General features: G+C 45.9%; 1 protein-coding gene across 5 annotated transcripts in view; it reads right to left on the bottom strand.

Annotated features, from left to right (window-relative positions):
- The window catches only part of LOC142566825 (organic cation transporter protein-like), a 465,662-nt gene that overhangs the window by 287,064 nt on the left and 160,505 nt on the right, over positions 1 to 18,093 (bottom strand). The gene's annotated exons all lie outside the window — the stretch shown is intronic.

Below are 18,093 nucleotides of genomic sequence, written 5' to 3'. Positions count from 1 at the left end.
CTCTCCCCTGCTATTCTTAGAGCCTATGCCATATTCCCCCACTGACTTGTCGCCAGCCTGCTTCTTTCCTACCCTGGCATTGAAGTCGCCCATCTCTATAGTGTATTTTGCTTTGACTTTACCCATCGCCGATTGCACGTCTTCATAGAAGCTTTCGACTTCCTGGTCATCATGACTCGATGTAGGGGCCTTGAGCTGTACGACCTTCAATTTGTACCTCTTATTAAGTTTCACAACAAGACCTGCCACCCTCTCATTAATGCTATAGAATTCCTGTATGTTACCAGCTATATCGTTAGTAATCAGGAATCCGACCCCAAGTGCTCGTCTCTCCGCTAAGCCCCGGAAGCACAGGACGTGCCCGCTTTTCAGCACTGTATATGCTTCTTTCTTCCTCCTAACTTCACTCAGCCCTATTATATCCCATTTACTGCCCTCTAATTCCTTCAATAGCACTGCTAGACTCGCCTCACTAGACAACGTTCTAGCTTTACGCGTTGTCAGGTTCAGATTCCAATGGCGGCCTGTCCGGAACCACCATTTGAATCTGAACCTGGCAACGTTTAACGATAGAACGTTATCTAGTGAGGCGAGTCTAGCAGTGCTATTGGAGGAATCAGAGGGCAGTAAATAGGATATAATAGGGCTCAGTGAAGTGCACAAATGCCTCAAAACTAAGCCCTGCAAGGTTGTTCCGGGTGCCTAGAGACAACAGGTGAGCGTCCAGACCCAAGGAAATCAGAAGGCGCATGTACACGAACGCAGCCCTGTCCATCTCTGTGCTCCATGAGGCTCCGGACGTTGTTGCGCCTTGATTGTGCTACACTTGCCTCTTCTCGGTAGATAAAGCTGACAAATAGATGTTTCTCCTCATTGTCACCTGGTCTATGACTTGTGTTTTTCTGTGCCAAGTATCATTCTGGAACTTCAGTAACTTGCCCAGCTTTCCATAGCGCCCTCAGTGCTTTCTCTGTGTGTCGCGTTCTACAAACTTACTAACAGCTGAAAAATTAGTGTTCGTGTTTATGTACTATCTCACTAACCGCCGATGGTAAAAACGCGCGAACAACCTTCATGTGTAGGCATGATACGCATTTTTTTCTTCTGGAAAGCATGAGCATTGCAAGCGTCCTACATGCAGATTTTTGCAGTTCATCTTTCTCATACAAAGGAGTGCCCAGTAAGTACGACTTAGTGCCTTAAGTGACGTAATTTTATTGCTAAGCATTGCATTCGGGTCGAAAGAATAGTCGTGTTGTTGGCTCATTTTACGTGGTCTTCAATTGAGGAATAGGCCTTTCTGCGAATATTTTCTATGTGCTGCTGCAAAAGCCGACTACCTTCTGTTCCACCTTGTCACCGTTACTCAAGTTGTGACCAAGTGCACAATAATGTGAAAATGTGTATTTGAATTTTTAGTACAATTTTATTTTTGTTCTGCCATGTCTTTTTCATTCTGTTCAGTAGTGATGAACATGTCACGGATTTCATATACATTGGTGAAGGTTTATAAGTAAGGACTTGTTTTTTTTTTTTGGTATGGCTTTCAATCAATCTTCATTTTATTCTATGTTTTAGGTATTTTGCTTGTCATTGTTTTTGCCATTACCAGTGAGTTTTCCCTTTCTTTAGTTGTCATGACTATGTCGTACACGTCATCCAGCTTTGTGCAATATCTTAGTGCACATATCAGAAGCTTGTCTACATTTTGGCCTTGAAGGCGTTATATAAATACATTGTTTTTTTATGTGTGTGTACATGAAACGGCCTTCGTGTTTTCTAGCGTTTTTTTGTTATTTCACTGTATGTGAACTTTTGTGTTTTTACTCATGTATATGTCATGCACCTTTCACTCTGTTCATTTTTGAGCGTGTATCGCCACGTTATAAAAAAAATCTTTGTTTTCGGAAACGAAGTCAATAAAGCGAGACCAAAGATGTGTTCTGTTGGAAACGGAATTCCTTTATGTCCCGGCACATGCTGGTATAAGTATGGGCAATACTGCGTGCTTGCCATCGCATAGCCCACGGCGCACCACGCGCCAGCTCGCAAGCAATGCCAATGCGCGGCGTAGCGCGCGCATTGGCATTGCTTGCGAGCTGGCTCATGGTGCGCCGTAACTCGCGCGCAAAAAAAAAAACAGAACGCGCCGTGTACAGGCAAAAAAAGAAATTAAGCGGCGCGCGCCGCAAGGGGGAAAGGGAGTGGAGTGGGTTGGCATAAAAAAAAAACAAAAAGAAAAAAAAACGCTAGGGGTAGGAGGCGCCGCGTGTCTGCTATTCCTGTTCCCATGACAACGTAAACAATCGTGTGCGCCGCCATTTTGCTAGAGCATCGCCCTCCTGTTAGGGCCGTAACTGAAGGGGACCTTGGCGCTAGCGACGAAAGAGCGTCTGCTCGAAAACAGCCAATGGCAGCCATGTGGAGATTCACCCCTGGTACGAGGTGGCCTCGGCGAGCAGGGTAGAGTGGTTCGGAAGACTGAGTGCGTGGTCGTGCGCCGAGAGACCGCTGAAGATGTGGTCGGCAGGCTGAAACCCCCTAGGCCGAAGTCTTCGCCGGTAGATCGGCAGGCGTTGCAAGTCCGTCACGACCTTTGGCAGCGAGGTAAAAGCAGCCCGACGCTCCTTCAGATTGGGATCTCGGCGAGCAAGCCACAGATAAGCCTCGTGTTCTAACCTGCTCTCAGAACTTTTCGCCGGACTCTTTTTTTTAATCGTGTTTCATCTTTCATTTGATTATTCATCGCGTGTTCATTTCTGTATGTTCAGTTAGTGTAGTGTTTGCCGTGTTTATTGTGGCTGTGTTTTCATTTCTGCCTGCTGCTCGTTTATTATTTTGCGAGTGCGTTCATTTCTACGTGGTGGATTTTGTTTGGCGCGTTGCGCCGGAGTTTGTGTTGTGGTGACCCACACCCCTTTCGCGAAGCGTTTTAGCCGACTGCTTCTGGTTGCTTATTCTTTTTTATCAGGTCGCTGGGATGACTGTATTTTGTTAAACTGAGTTTTGTGTTTTTTTACGTCGCCTCCCATCTCATGCCTCTGTTCCACGGTCGATCAGGCGTGGAACTTATCGCCGCTCAGCAGTCGAACCATCCATAAATACACGCGGCCTGTGTTTGTTGTCGCCCCAGCCCCTCCGTTTCGGAGAGTGCAAATAATTCTACCCCATTCGTTGAGAACTACATTCGTTGACAATGGCCAAGAAACAGCATGAAATCACACGTGGCTTCAAGGCGAAATTGCTGCCAGATCTGCACTTTGATTTGTTTGCACGCTCCCGCTGGCGATCGTAGTAAATCACTAATTAGTTCCTGCTAACTGTCACATTCGCTTCCTTGGTTTTGACTTTCTCCTCACACAGAACACACATTCTGGATGTACACTCCTCGTTAAAAGGAACGCCTTCTGCCATTCACCTTCAAGCACATTTGGTGAAACGCGCTTTTGCAGTCGTCGCGATGAAGTGCGCGTTCATTCGGTGCTGCTCTAATAGGATTGCGCAGAGTTTTGCCCCGCAAGTCAAGTGATCAAAAGGTAGGGGTTTTTCCGAATTCTTTGTACAGGTATGTAACCTGGTTTAAATGCTTCTGCATGAACTGAGCAGAACAAGGGTAGTGTTGCAAAATAGAAAATAATTATGGGTATTTACGTGCCAAAACCACTATTTCATTATGAGACACACCGTAGCGGGGGACTCCGGATTAATTTTGACCACCAGGGAATCTTTAACGTGCCACCAATGAACGGGACATGGGCGTTTTTGCATTTCGCCCCCATCGAAATGAGGCCGCCGCGGCCGGAATTCGATCCCGCGACCTCGTGCTTAGCAGGGCAACGCCATAGCCACTAAGCCGCCGTGGTGTGTAGTGACCGACATAGTGCCTACAGCGGGAGGAATCACACAGTTTGTTCTCTGCAAATGCAAATGTTCACAAGAATTCGCTTTCTTGTGGCTGTGTAAACATCGGTCAAACAACCCAATACATCAACGATCGGCTGCTGGAGCATACAAACAATTGAGAGTCCTAATCTAGCAGGAATTTCACCTTGGACATGTGTCATGTGTTGGTTTACGCCACTTTTTCACCAAACACTTTTAATTATAATACCGGAATCAATGTGGGCGTAAAATTTTGGAGCCGTTATCCATTGAACTCTATAGTTCTTCCTGTGTCAGCGTTCTGTCCGTTTCGCTTGCCATAAATGAGCTTGAGTATCAGGAATGTTTTGTTCCGCCCTTTTTCTGCACTGATGCGGTGCATGTGCAGCTGCTCTTCTCATTTTTCTTCGTGCGGTTCGCAGGTTTCGTTCATAGTGCAGCTCCTTTCTAGCACTTTTTCCCTACGGGATGTGCTCTATTATGTTTTTCACTGGTGCTAATTTGTTTTGAACTCCGTTGTCGTTAACCTTTTATTGTTTACATTATATGCCGCTTTTGAGCTACTCATGTACGGTGTAAGCTAATGCTCGCTCCTGGTTCTACGCTCTACTGCTCAGCTAGTGGCAGAAGCCCCCAAGGCTTCCTTTCACTAACAAACATGCTGCTGAAAGTTAATACAGATTATCTATTACTTGGAGGAGACTTCAACATACCTGGTTTTCGGTGGCTGAACGGAATGCCCGCGTTTTGGTCTCAATCACCTGTTGCTTTTGGCAATCCCATAGCCACCCACGGCCTCTCTTATTATTTGTCCAAGTCCCCACTCGTACTGAGGCCTCCAATAATAATATTGCTGACCTCTTGTTTTACGATTCCTCGTATCTAACAGACGCAGTTTTACCTCTACCTGATATTACCGATCACTAATGTATTGTCACTCGCGCCCTTTGCCCGCAGTAATGCGGCGTTCATCCGACATAGAATGGTTTATTTGGATGATAGTCTGCTCCTACGATAATATAGCGCAGTCCTGGGAAGAATACTCTGAAAAATTTGAGACTCTCACCGTCAAAACCAAAATCTCTGATTTAACGTCACTGTTCCAACAGGATATTTTTGCGGTTATTCGTTTACACATTCCGCATGATACACTCCCAGGTAAAGAAAATGAGCGAAAAGAATGGTTCACAAAAGAAATTAAATCCTTCCCAGACAAGAAAAACCGCACGTTTAAGCGGTACGTCAAACAGAAAGAAAACATTCATATACAGCCATAGAACAGATACTTAAGCAAATGAAGCTTCAGAAAATGCTTTTTTCTCACTCTTCTCAAAGATGGCAAGGAACCCGAAAGAACTCCGAATATTTGTGAAACCTAGCCGTCAAGACGATGTTGGCACCCCCTCAGTTACGTACGGTGATATCGACGCTGTCACCGATATTGACAGGGCTAACTGGTTCAGCTGTTATTTTGAGTCTGTTATTTTTTTGGGGCTACGCCCCTGAAGTGGCCAGTTTACTCATGCCCTTAGTATTATACTATGTGTGAGATCATAATACAGAGCTTTGGGGTCTGAATACTAAAATTTGAATACTAACACTGCTCCTGGCCCGGATTGTATCCCACCCATAGTTATTGTTATACGCCCCTGTCCTAATTACGTATATTGTGCTAGTATAAAATTTGTCCCTCGAGCTGTGTCCCCTACCCTAAGATTGGAAAACGGGCAACGTCGTACCGATGCGCAAAAGTAGCCTACGTAATTCTATCATACGGTACAAACCCATATCTCTAAGAAGCGTCGGTAGCAAAAATTTTCAGCATATATTATATACGAGTATAGTTCATCACCATCAAAGCAAGCATTTCTTTGTGGATTACCAACCCGGTTTTAGGTCAGAGAATTCTTGCACTGCGCAGCTAATCGAATTTTCTCATGATGTCTTCAAATCATTTGTCTGTAGTTTCGAAACCGATTGTGAATTATGAGATTTAAAAGAAAGCATTTGATAAAACTGCTCTCATAACTTTGCTGCATAAACTGTCCGTCCTCGAATTGTTCGCTAATATTGTTCGATGGTTCCAACCCTACCAGTGTGAACGCTACCAAAAATCTGTGTGTAATAGAATAGAATCGGCCACAACTTCTGCGTATTCTGTGGTTACTCAGGGGTCAGTGCTGGGACAAATGTTATTTCGTATATTTATCAGTTACGTCATACCTCTGTGTTTTGTTCATTTTCCTGTGCCCCGGACGTTTTCGACATCAGTGGCTGTGCCAGGGAAATGATTTCATTCTCAAGGATGGTGGATAGAAGTTCTAACCAAGGGTTTGATTCTGGCCGTTCACGACTGAGTGCGTAGAAGACCGGAGATCCCATCGGCCCTTCGTCTATAGCCCTGTAGTCGTCCGACAGCTCAGCGGTTGAGGAAATGGAATCCGACAATGATTTCACCCTTGCCGCGGGTCGTGGCTTCAAAACAGAAAGCTCAGGAGGACAAAAACATACACTGACTCATTGCGCAGACATGACCATGGTAAGCATTCACTGTTGCCACGGGAATTACCATCTGACACCCTGAACAGCAAAGCTTAACAAAGTATTTTCAAGGAGTTGCTCCCGGCCAAGCCAGTGAGGTCCGCATTAAAGCACGAAGGAAGATCCTCTCGGTTGACGTTTATAACAAATGAATTCAGCATACGCTAGAGCCTGCCGCGCTGCTACGAAACATGCCAGTGCACTCCTTTTATGTTTGTGAAAGGAAAATGGACCTCAACTGGCGTTATTTACGGTGTGTGCTGAGTCTGCTGCAATAACCGTGCACCTTCACCGTTTCTGTCAGTCCTGATTTATTACACCGTTCTTCGACTCGGAAGCGTTACGTGAAAGTTGGATCCGCAAGACACGTGCGCCCTTACGCAGCAAAACCGATGCAGTCTCGCAAGTGCTTCAAAAGGAGGCATCAGTGATTTTGCAAGCCGATGTAGCCTGCCGACGGTGGGGAGGGCGTCATCAAAATTGTAGATCCGATTTTGCTGACCTAAGATATCCGAACTGCGCCGGTGCACATGAAGCGACACCAAAAACACTGCCAGAAGATTAAGGAAGAAATCCATATGCTTGGAAAGTTGGTGCGGGACAGCACTCACAGGCAGGCTGTTGCATCGGTACGCCGCCCCCGACGCCCGTGGCGAAGCAGACGGCAGCCAGACAAGAGCATTCCCCTAACTAAATAGACGTCCACGCATGGAAGGACGTTCCCTCACTCTGACATTGAGGGGTTGCCGCAACCATCCAGATAAGCATGGATGCGTTGTATAATGTGTCCGTAAATGTGGTTGAGAATAACAAGCAAGAAAATGACAATGTGCGAAGTACGCTGAAACACCTGGTAACTACGATGCGCTAACTTCGATGCGGGTTACGGGAATCCGATCGCTAAAACCAGGCTACATGTTCTAGATGCTTTGGAATTGCTTCTAGTGGCTCTACAATAAGCCATAACGCAATCTTTTGAAAACCAACTTCGAAGATCAGCGATAATGCAGTGGAATGCGAGAGGCCTACGGCACCGTCTCACTGACTGTCGACCACTGACGTTCAAGTACCAGTTTCCCATGGCGGTACTATATGAACCCTACATGGCGTCTGTTGGAAATCGTGTTCGCGCGGCGAATCGAAGAAGAAGAGATGGATGGGCTCGCGACCGGGGAGAATGCGGATGTTAGGCTTGACATCTTGAGTAGGCCATGTTAGGACGGCTGAACTTTCTGCGAGAATAAACTTGGCAGAAGTGTCTTTTCCCACATAGTATTTGGTGCCCAAACCCGGGAAGCCAGCCAGCGCCTTTGCAACTTGAGGCTTCGTCTGGGAGAGACCTCTGTAGCCAGAACGTCATGGAGCGCATCAAGAACAAGCGGACTTCTCGCCAAGCGCAGAGCACGAGGATCATTACCGAGGTGAACGGGATCATTCAATCCGAACAGTTTGACCTTTTTGCGCTTCGTGTCCTGCATAGCCGGTTAAAGGTGACGAAGTCGGAGTTATCAGTACTCAACGCCGAGTTGAAAACATTCATGGCCGACAAGGAAGCCACAGCTGATTATGATGCCATCATGGAATATGAAGACGCTGCCACCAGCGCTTTGGCCTTGCTCGAGCACAATATCGACATGCTCAAGGTTTCCTCCTCGCCTCCGACAACTCAGCCACCGACCGCATCTGACCGGAACCAATCGTCTGCTTCCTCGACGAACACGACACGTTCACAGCGTGAGTTTGGCGCTAGGTTACCGAAGTTAGAACTTGTACGTTTCGAGGGAACGATAACCCGATGGCAGCCGTTCTGGGATGTGTTTCTTCATTCTGTTCCCGAGAACCGACTAATTTCCGACACGGATCGCTTCCATTACCTGACTTCGCTACTTGACGGAGCTGGTGCTCAAGCGGTCGCCGTAATCCAAGTAACGGAATCAAGCTACAGCATCACACTTGGAATATTGAAGCAATGCAACGGCAACCGCAAGTTGATCGAGCAGAAGCTCTTGGAAAACCTACGAATGCTCGGATCGGTCACATCTTCGAACAACGTTACAGCCTTGCGGAAGTTGCTCGACGACATTCAACTCAACCGACGAGGACTCGCAAACCTTGGGGTGAGCGCTTCGTCTTACGCTTCGATGCTAAGTGAAATATATCTGAAAGCTGTACCTGAAGATATGGTAGTACAGTATTACAAGCGCGAGAGCATCGAGTCCACCATGCTATCTGTAGGCTCAGGCAACAGTGAGCACTCACTGGAGCAGGAGTTAGAGTGCTTGCTGAAATTTCTTCAGCTAGAAGTCGAATGTAGAGAGAGGTGCGCTCAGACTAGAACACCAAGGCTGAACAAAACGCGTCCTAAACACAATCCGAGCTTCAATATGCCATCGACTCCTGCTGCAAGCGTTCTTTACAACAAGGCAGAAGTATTTACAGAAACATGGTTCTTTTGTTCAACCACAGACCATAGGACCGAACGATGCACCAGTGACGTTAGCCTCGAAGGCAAACGCAGCATGCTCAGGAAAGATGGTCGATGATACAAGTGCAGGACGAGGAGACACCTTGCGCGTGACTATCGTCACAGGATCCAGTGTACCGCATGCTAGAGTCGTCATGCTTCCACTATGTGCAACGCTGGCGTTAACGAAAGATCGCCTTCTTCAGCACCACAAAAGACGCCGGATGTTGCTATGCACGTTGCAACGAACGGTGCAAAGCCTCGACTCGCTACGGAGATTCTCGTACAGACGTTCCGTGCCTGGCTGACGACTCCGACCCACTGCTGTTAGGTCCGGGGTGTTTTGGGCAATGGCAGACAGAGAACATTTCTGTGGGAAGATGTCTGTAAGAAGCTCAATTTATCTCCCATGCGAGATATAGATCTGGTGATTAGCACGTTCGGACGAGCTCGGTCACAGCATGCTCAGTGGGCTAAGCTAGTTAGCATAACACTTCGGAGCCAGTATGAGAATGTATCAGTACAGATAGAAGCAATCCTCCTGACTTTCATCTGCAAAGAGATGATCGAAGTTACGGCAGATAACCAGTTGTTCCTTGTCATCGTCGCGTAGGACAAGCCACTCGCAGACGCAGTGGTTTCCCCTGGCGTAACAGGTGCACCCGGAGTGAGTCTTTTGATTGGTTCCGACCAGATGTGGAAGCTCATGCCGAATTGAAGTGAGGTGAAAGTGGGTACCGAAAACTGATCTCTGGTATCGATCAGCACGAACATTGCATGGACTATTCAAGGGTCCTTGGCGTTCACAAGGAAAGTTAGTCGGCAAACGAGCAGCCAAATATGTGTTTTACGCGTAGACGCATACGAGAATGAAGAGCTTTCCTTCCCGTTAAAATATTCTGGGAAAAGGAAGTGATTCGTATGGTGGATACGCCATCATCAAAACAAGATTTTTGGACGAAGTTTAATGAAACTCTCCATTTTCAAGATGGTCGCTATTAATATCGCCAGTGTAAATCAACTGGACCTAATATGACAGACAATCGCAAAGCTGCACTTTCGCGACTGCATTCGTTGGTTCGAAGGCTTTCGTCAAACGCTGAAGCCTTGGAAGCGTATGACAAAGCAGTCAAAGAGTACGAGCAGGATGGCCAAGCGGAAAAGGTTAAGGACGTCTAAACATCACGAGAAAATGTGTATTACACGCCCCATCATGAAATAATTCGGGAGACGTCTACTACTAAAGGGCGCGCGTTGTTTTCGACGCAACGTCGCGCGGAACAGGATCATGCAGTCTAAATGAAAGACTTGAAAAGGCACCGAACTTGAACGCTGGCATTCTCAAGATGATAATCACGTTTTGTTTGTACGTATTTGGACTTGCAGCGGATGTACAGAAGGCGCTCCTTCAGATATCCATTAAGGAAGAAGACAGGGGTGCGCTTCACTTCTTGTGGTTTGAGGAAGTTCCCACCAAGAACAAACCGCTTCGCGGTTCAAGAAGATCAGGATGACGCGGGCACCTTTCGGAACCACTTCGAGTCCATTTTCCCTATCGGCTACGCTTCAGTATCACTTCAACCACGTAGATTCGAAATGCCAAGAAACAGCTGCTCAGCTCAAGGAAAGCTTCTGCGTGTATAATTTGGCATTTGGCGCTTCATCACCAGAACAGATGTCCCACTTGTACGAACAAACAACCCAGACCATGAAACTAGCAGGGATAAATATGCAGAAATGATCAACTAACGACGACATGCGGCGACAAACACTGCGGAAAAAGGAAGAAACATCAACGAGGGAACATATACTAACGAAGGCACTCGGCCTATACCGTAATGCGGAAGAAGACACACTTTGTGTCAACCTTGACCCATTACTAGAGATTATCAGCAAAGGAAAGAGCACAAAGCGAACAGTGCTCCAAGCCACATCAAGAATTTTCGACCCGCTGGGTTTTTGTCTCCATTCACAATCAGAGCCAAAATGCTCTCTCAAGAGATGTGGTAGCAAGGATTAGATTGGGATGCGTCACTACCGAAGGCTCTCGCAGATGATCTGAACAAGTTTGCTGTGGAAGTTGAAGACATAAGAGGTGTTTCTCTGAAGAGGACCTCATTGATGGAGCTCACTCGCAGCTACATGTCTTCACTGATGCGAGCCCTCAAGCATACGCTGTCGTCGCATGCCTAAGGGTTGAACATAGATCGGACAACATCTATGTCCAACAACTGCTCTACAAAATTCCGGTAGCTCCCGTCAAGAAACTGACGTTACCGGGTCTTGAACTCGTCGGGGCTTGCCTGGGCGCGCTGATATCGACATTCCTACGAGATACACTACCAACATGCGACGAATACTTCTCCGGGACCGATTCGAACATCTGCCTATGCTGTATTCGGTAATCATCCACTAAGTGGAAACCCTTTGTTTGCAATCGAGTAATGGAAATTCAAGACCGCACCGGCCCAAGCCGCTGGGGTCACTGCACTGGACAAACCAACGCAGCGGGTTTACTAACAAGAGGTGTGTCAGCCCAGAGCCTTTGCACAATTTCTTTATGGTGGCTTGTCCCCGAATGGCTTATTACGCCCCAACAAACGTGGCCAAAACAAGAAGAGAGGTGCGAGAACTCACCTGAGGTGTTATTCGACGAAAGAAAACAAGCAGAAGAAGTGGTTCTGATGGCCCTGAGTAGGACTCCCGAACCAATATTGGATTTCATCAAATATAGTCGCTCGAAAACGGTACTTAGAATCACGACTTGGGTGAAGAAGTTCATTCACAATTGCCAAGCACCTTCTAACACTAGAAGAGAAGGTGCACTTTCTGCTCAGGAAATTTCAGAAAGCGAAGATACGTGGCTGAGGATTTTACAAGCACAAAGCTTTGGAAATGAGATTGCTGTACTAACAACGGACAAAGCTCTCGACAAGACGTCGACCATACCAGACCTTCACCCGTTCATGGAAGCCAAGAGTATTATCAGGATCAAGACTCGCCTTGACAACGTAGCTGCTTCGGATAACGGAAAATGTCCTGTACTCCTAACCGCAGATCATCGCTGTACGCAACTCATCGTGGACCGCGAACATCGACGCCTTCTTCACAGTGCTGTCGGCGTTACTCTCACCGAGTTGCGTGAGAAGTATTGGGTGCTGCGCGGCCGGCAGTGCGTTAAAAAGGTGCTTGGCCAGTGCGGGGTCTGTGCGAGGTTTCGTCTTAAAGCGGCGTCAGATTCCACAGACCCGCTTCCGATTGACAGAGTCTCGAGGTCGCATCCATTTCAAGTCACGGGCGTCGACTTCGATGGTCCAGTGTTTGTGAAGGGAAACGGCTCTGTGAAAACATTCATCGTAGTATTTACCTGGGCTGTAGTGTGAGCTGTTCACTTAGAGCTTTCCAGTGACACGACTGTGAATTCCTTTTTATTGGTCTTTCGTCGATTTATTTCGCGCAGTTTGCCATGTGTAATTTATTCTGACAATGCTTTAACGTTAAAGGCAGCCAGTCGCGAACTTAAGCTGACATATGAGCTTCTACGTGATGTCCAGGTACAGAACTTTTGTGCATCTAGTGACATTACGTGGAAGTTCATTGCTGAGCGCGCTTCATGGTGGGGAGGATTTTGGGAAAGAATGATTCGAACAGTTAAGAACTGCCTCAGGATAACACTAGAAAAAGGATGCTTCAGCTTCGAACAGCTCCACACTGTACTAAAAGAGTGAGTGAGTGAGTCTAGTGATAAATTCTAGACCACTCACATACATTTCTGATGATTAGTTGGTTGATTAGTATAGCTTTAATGACACAAAGGCAACTGAGGCCATGCTGCGCCAGTAGCAAGACAAAATGAAACGCAACGTTAGAGTAGGTAACCCTACATTACATTATAGTTGGCGTAAATAACCAGTTTTCTCTAAAAAGTCGAACAGGTTAGTAAATGGCACTAGGGCGTCATCTGCTAGTGATAGGGCAGCGTGTAATTGAGTGTGCAAATCATACAGGCTGTGTAAAAACCTCCGTCTTTGTGTGTCGATGTGTGGACATGTTATTAGGATGTGTATAACTGGAAGAGTTTCAGGTCATTTTTCGCAAGGTGGCGTATTTTCTTTTCGGAGGCAGAAATTGTGCGTCAGATGTGTGTGTCCAATTCGAAGTCGACACAAGATCACCTCGTAGAATCGTTGCTGTTGACTGTATGATTTCCACTCGCCAATTACAGGTTTAATAAGATGTAGCTTGCTGCTTAAACATTTGTCCCAATTGTGATGCCATTTTGACGTCAAGGCCTTCCGAATCGCATTGGTACTGTCTTTATATATGGTACTGTCTTAATGTTTTTGTACGCTGGCCATTGATGCGCATCTATCCGCTGCTTCGTTACCCAGTATACCCAACATGGCTTGGTACCCAGCAAAACCTAATTGATCTGCCGTATTTGTTTGGCGGTAATGCGTTAAAAAAAATATCCCCTAACAGGGGTTCACATTGCGATTTCATGTGTAGAGCCTTGAGTACGCTTAATGAATCTGTGTATATGACAGTATTTTCAAGTTTGTCAGCGATGATCTTTTGCACGACCGTCCATATTGCGTATACTTCGTCTGTGTAGACAGAGGCGTGCTGTGGTAGTCGAATACATGTTTCCCAATTTTCTGTTACGGCCCTCACACCCACGTGTTCTTTCGTTTTAAAGCCATCAGTATAGAATTCAATGTCATTTTTATCCTTGTCATGAAGAGCGCGGAATTCTTGTATAATGTATTCACGCGGTGTGTCTCTTTTCTTTAAATGTGTTAGTGTCCAGTCACATAGCAGTGTGAAATCACACCATGGGGGCAAACGTTCTGGCTTTTTGGCAACCTGGAGGACTTCCCGGGGAAAGTCATAATCCCGACAAAATTCCTCGTATCGCAGGATAAGCAGCCTAATCATGTTTGGTTTATTTGTACGATGTAAGCGTGAGCTGCACTGTGTGACGATGTTGTAGCATATGTGCTGCGATGAGGATTGGATTCTGAGTATGTAGGAAAAAGTTAGTAGCACTCTGCTGTTGTAAAGGAGGCTCATTACAATCGACGTATAAACTCTGGACAGGTGGGGTGCGATCTTGTACGCGTTCCAAAATAGAAGGGAGGCGGTTCGTTCCACCGAGCGAAATACGATTCGTCAATTTGAACCGTGCCGAACGCCATGACTTCAACTGTGACGTGATATCTGCTGTCAATCATTCCGTGTCGTCTGCTATCGGACGAACGGAACGGAACATACCGCCTATTTCGTGACGTAAAGAACGAACCGCCTCCGTTCTATTTTGGAACGCGTACAAGATCGCACCCCACCTGTCCAGAGTTTATACGTCGATTGTAATGAGCCTCCTTTACAGCAGCAGAGTGCTACTAACTTTTTCCTCGCACCCGTGATGTTCTGTAAGCGCCACTTGCCAGTCGTAGGCCGAGGTTATGAACTGAGTCAAGTCGCCTGATGTTAGACTGTCTGGCTGAACCCAAATTATGATACCACCATAGTCCAATATTCTACATAATAAAGTGCGGTAGATGTGTAACAGTCATTTACGGTCAGAACCCCAGCGTTCCCGGGAGACGACTTTGAGGATGTTAAGTGGATTGTTCGCTTTAATTTTAATACTATTTGCGTGCGCGAGAAAATTCAACTTTTTATCAAACAGAACACCAAGAAACTGGTGTTCTTGTTTTACCAGTAGTGTGGCTTCCTGTAGCTTATGGATGGGATCTGGTTGTAGGCCTCTTTTTTTGCGTAAAGACAACACTAATAGTTTTTTCACTTGAGAAGCGAATGCCGTTTTCAGATGTCCACTGCCTTAGTTTGTTTAATGTAATTTGAATATGCTGTTTGCAGGTTGCCATGTTCGATGCACGACACGCAATTTGTATATCATCCACATATAATGAATGCATTACAGAGGATGGAATGACATTATTGACCGAGTTCATTTTCACCACAAACAATGTTGTGCTTAATACGCATCCCTGTGGCGCACCAGTTGCCTGAATATGCATCCCTGTGGCGCACCAGTTGCCTGAATATATACGCGAGACAGCACCGTTCCTCAACGCCCTTGCAACGTTCGGTCGGACATGAAATCGGCTAGACATTTGAGCATTCTACCGCGGATCCTTAAATCTGCTAAGTCCCTTAATATACCAAACCTCCATGTTGTGTCGTACGCCTTTTCTAGATAAAAGAAAACCGTGAGACAGTATTGCTTGTGTAGAAAGGCCGCGCGTATCTCGTGTTCTAGCCGAACAATATGATGTGTTCTTGAGTAGCCTTTCTTGTACCCACACTGATGATTATGGAGCGGTTTCTCAGTTTCAAGGACGTATGTGAATCTGATGTTTATAATGAATTCATAAGACTTGGCAAGACAGCTTGTGAGTGCTATAGGTGGGCAGCTGGTAGCTGTTGTATGATGCTTCCCAGCTTTCAATAAAGGAATTATAATGGCTTTTTTTTCGGCATTTTTCCAATTTTCGAGATTATCTTAAAAAGTATGGAGCAAGGTCTTAACTGCTTTTGAAGATGTGTGTCCGAGTATTGTGTAATGTACTCTTTCCGGACCGGGTGTTGTTTCTTTCTTTTGCCAGTAGTGAGTACTCCGTTGATTTCCAGAAGTGTTAAGAGGGCATTACATGATGTCTGAGAACGCCTGCATTCTCAGATCATGAACAGCAGATTGCCATTATCCCTCAAGAGAAAAGTGTATAACAGCTGTGTCTTACCAGTACTCACGTACGCAGCAGAAACCTGGAAGCTTTCGAAAAGGGTTCTACTTAAATTGAGGACGACGCAAGGAGCTATGGAAAGAAGAATGACGGGTGTAACGTTAAGGGATAAGAAAAGTGCAGTTTGGGTGAGGGAACAAACGCGAGTTAATGATATCTTAGGTGAAATCAACAAATAGAAATGGGCATGGGCCGGACACCTAATGAGGAGGGAAGATAACCGATGTTCATTAAGGCTTACGGACTGGATTCCAAGGGAAGGGAAGCGCAGCAGGGGGCGGCAGAAAGTTAGGTGGGCGGATGAGATTAAGAAGTTTGCAGGGACAACATGGCCACAATTAGTACATGACCGGGGTAGCTGGAGAAGTACGGGAGAGGCCCTTGCCCTGCAGTGGGCGTAACCAGGCTGATGATGATGATGATGATCTCTAGGAACTTCCTGTTGTCGGAAGCTTTTGTTTTTCTGCTGATTGCTTATATTTTTTAAATGCAGTGGAATAGTTTATTGAGCTTGATGTGTTATAGAAATGCTGCCCTAATATGTCTTGCTTGTTATTTTAAATTCGTTTGCGTGCCTGGGGGTGAGAGTATGGGAATCGTGTAAGTAGCGTAGTCGCCTCTAAACTTACGAAGCTGATCGCACATCCTTTTGGATATCATCGAACTATTTATTGACGAGACAATTTTTCCAGGACTGTCTTTGTACTTGTCTGCCTGTGTTCCCGGTTTTCGCTTTTGCTTTTTTAGGGATAGTAGTTTATGTTGTGTTGGTTATCGTCGAAATATACCCCAATATTTGTTTTGTAGTTTTTTTGTTTTCCTACATTCCTTCGTCCACCAGGGTTTTAGGTTTATTCTTAGGAAGCCATAAGATTGTGAGGTTGTCTGTTCTGCTGCAGCAAGTATACAGGCGATAATCTTATCATTCATTTCGTCTATGGTTAACTCATCTGATAGGTTATCAAGACTGGCCTTATCGCTGAAGAGAGGCCAGTCTGCTAGACGGAGTTTCCAACGGGGTTGTGTTAGTGGCACTGTAGGGAAAGGAGATGTTTTAATAATACCAGCCGTATGATTACTACCATAAGGATTGTGAATAACACTACATTTAAAATCAATAAGGAGAGATGGAGTGCACAGCGCCAGATCTAGACAGCTCATAGCTCCTGTGTTGCGGATCAGTAGGTTGCCTAACCAGTGTTTAAAACGCATATGTCATTTGTCAGGATAAAATCTTCAAGTATTTGTCCCATGGTGTCACTTGTTTTGCTACCCCATAATACGTTATGAGCGTTAGAATCACCCGCTAATGAAAAAAGGTTTAGGTAGCTGGTCTAAAATTAACTCCGGATCTATTACAGTAAAATGTGAATGTGGTGGAATGTATACTGAATAAATGGTAATGGTTTTGTGTGCTAAAAGAGTGACAGCAACGGATTCTAAGTGAGTATTAATGGCAACTTCTCTAGCTGCAATGCCGCTCTGCAGAACAATGGCTTCACCACCCGAAAGCCGGTTATCCTGAGTACGGTCGTGCCGTACAACAGTGAAGCCTTTTAAAATGTTTTTCTGCTTTTCGCCTAAGTTTGCTTCTTGTAAGCACAAGCCCATAGGAGAGAAGTTACTTAACATGTCTTTGATGTCACCTAAGTTGTGTAAAACCCTCTACAATTCCAATGGATAATAAAAGCCATTTTGAAACTGAGAGGTAAAAATGGCATTAAAAGTAAATGAGAATAAGAAAGAAGTTAGGTGACACAGATCTAATGAATGCTAATACAAAGGAGGGATAAACATTAGGTTATCGCTTTCTTATTTGACGTGGTGATTGGGACGTTGTCCTTTCCACGCTTGAGAGAGCACTCGTCCTTTGGCGTCGACGACACCGGGGTTTTTGGGTCGACCTCCATCGCCCTCTCTGAGGAGCTGGAGAACCGAGAGTTGGGCGCCGAGGCACGTGTCTCGGGCCTTGGAATTCTATTGATTTTAGGGCCCTACGAGACTGCAGGGCCTTTGAAGAGGATGGCGCAGCACTGGCTGCTTCCACCACGTGGGCGGGAGGGGTCAATGCGGGACCACTCTGCGTGGGCTCGGAGGACTCCTGAGACCTTTGTGACACTGCCCCCACCTGCGTCACATCGGCATAACTTCTTCGTGAAAGGTGTGACAATCGCTTTCTCGCTTCAAAGAACGACATTTTATTTTTGACAGTTAGTGAAATTACTTCTGTTTCCCCTTTCCCGCAAGGGCAAGACAGCCAGTATGCTGGATCTTCTTTGCAGTGGTGAAGAGGTGCAATTGTCAGATTGGTGATCTTTGGAACTGTATTTAGCACAAGTCGTTTGTTCTTGGCATGCTTGGGAAGCATGTCCATACCTTTGGCAATTGAAACACCGTGTAGGGTTCGGAATATATGGTCTAACGTTTACCTGTACA

The sequence above is a fragment of the Dermacentor variabilis genome, unplaced genomic scaffold (genome assembly GCF_050947875.1).
Source record: "Dermacentor variabilis isolate Ectoservices unplaced genomic scaffold, ASM5094787v1 scaffold_13, whole genome shotgun sequence".
Lineage (NCBI taxonomy): Eukaryota > Metazoa > Arthropoda > Arachnida > Ixodida > Ixodidae > Dermacentor > Dermacentor variabilis.
This window is presented reverse-complemented; position numbering and strand designations above follow the sequence as displayed.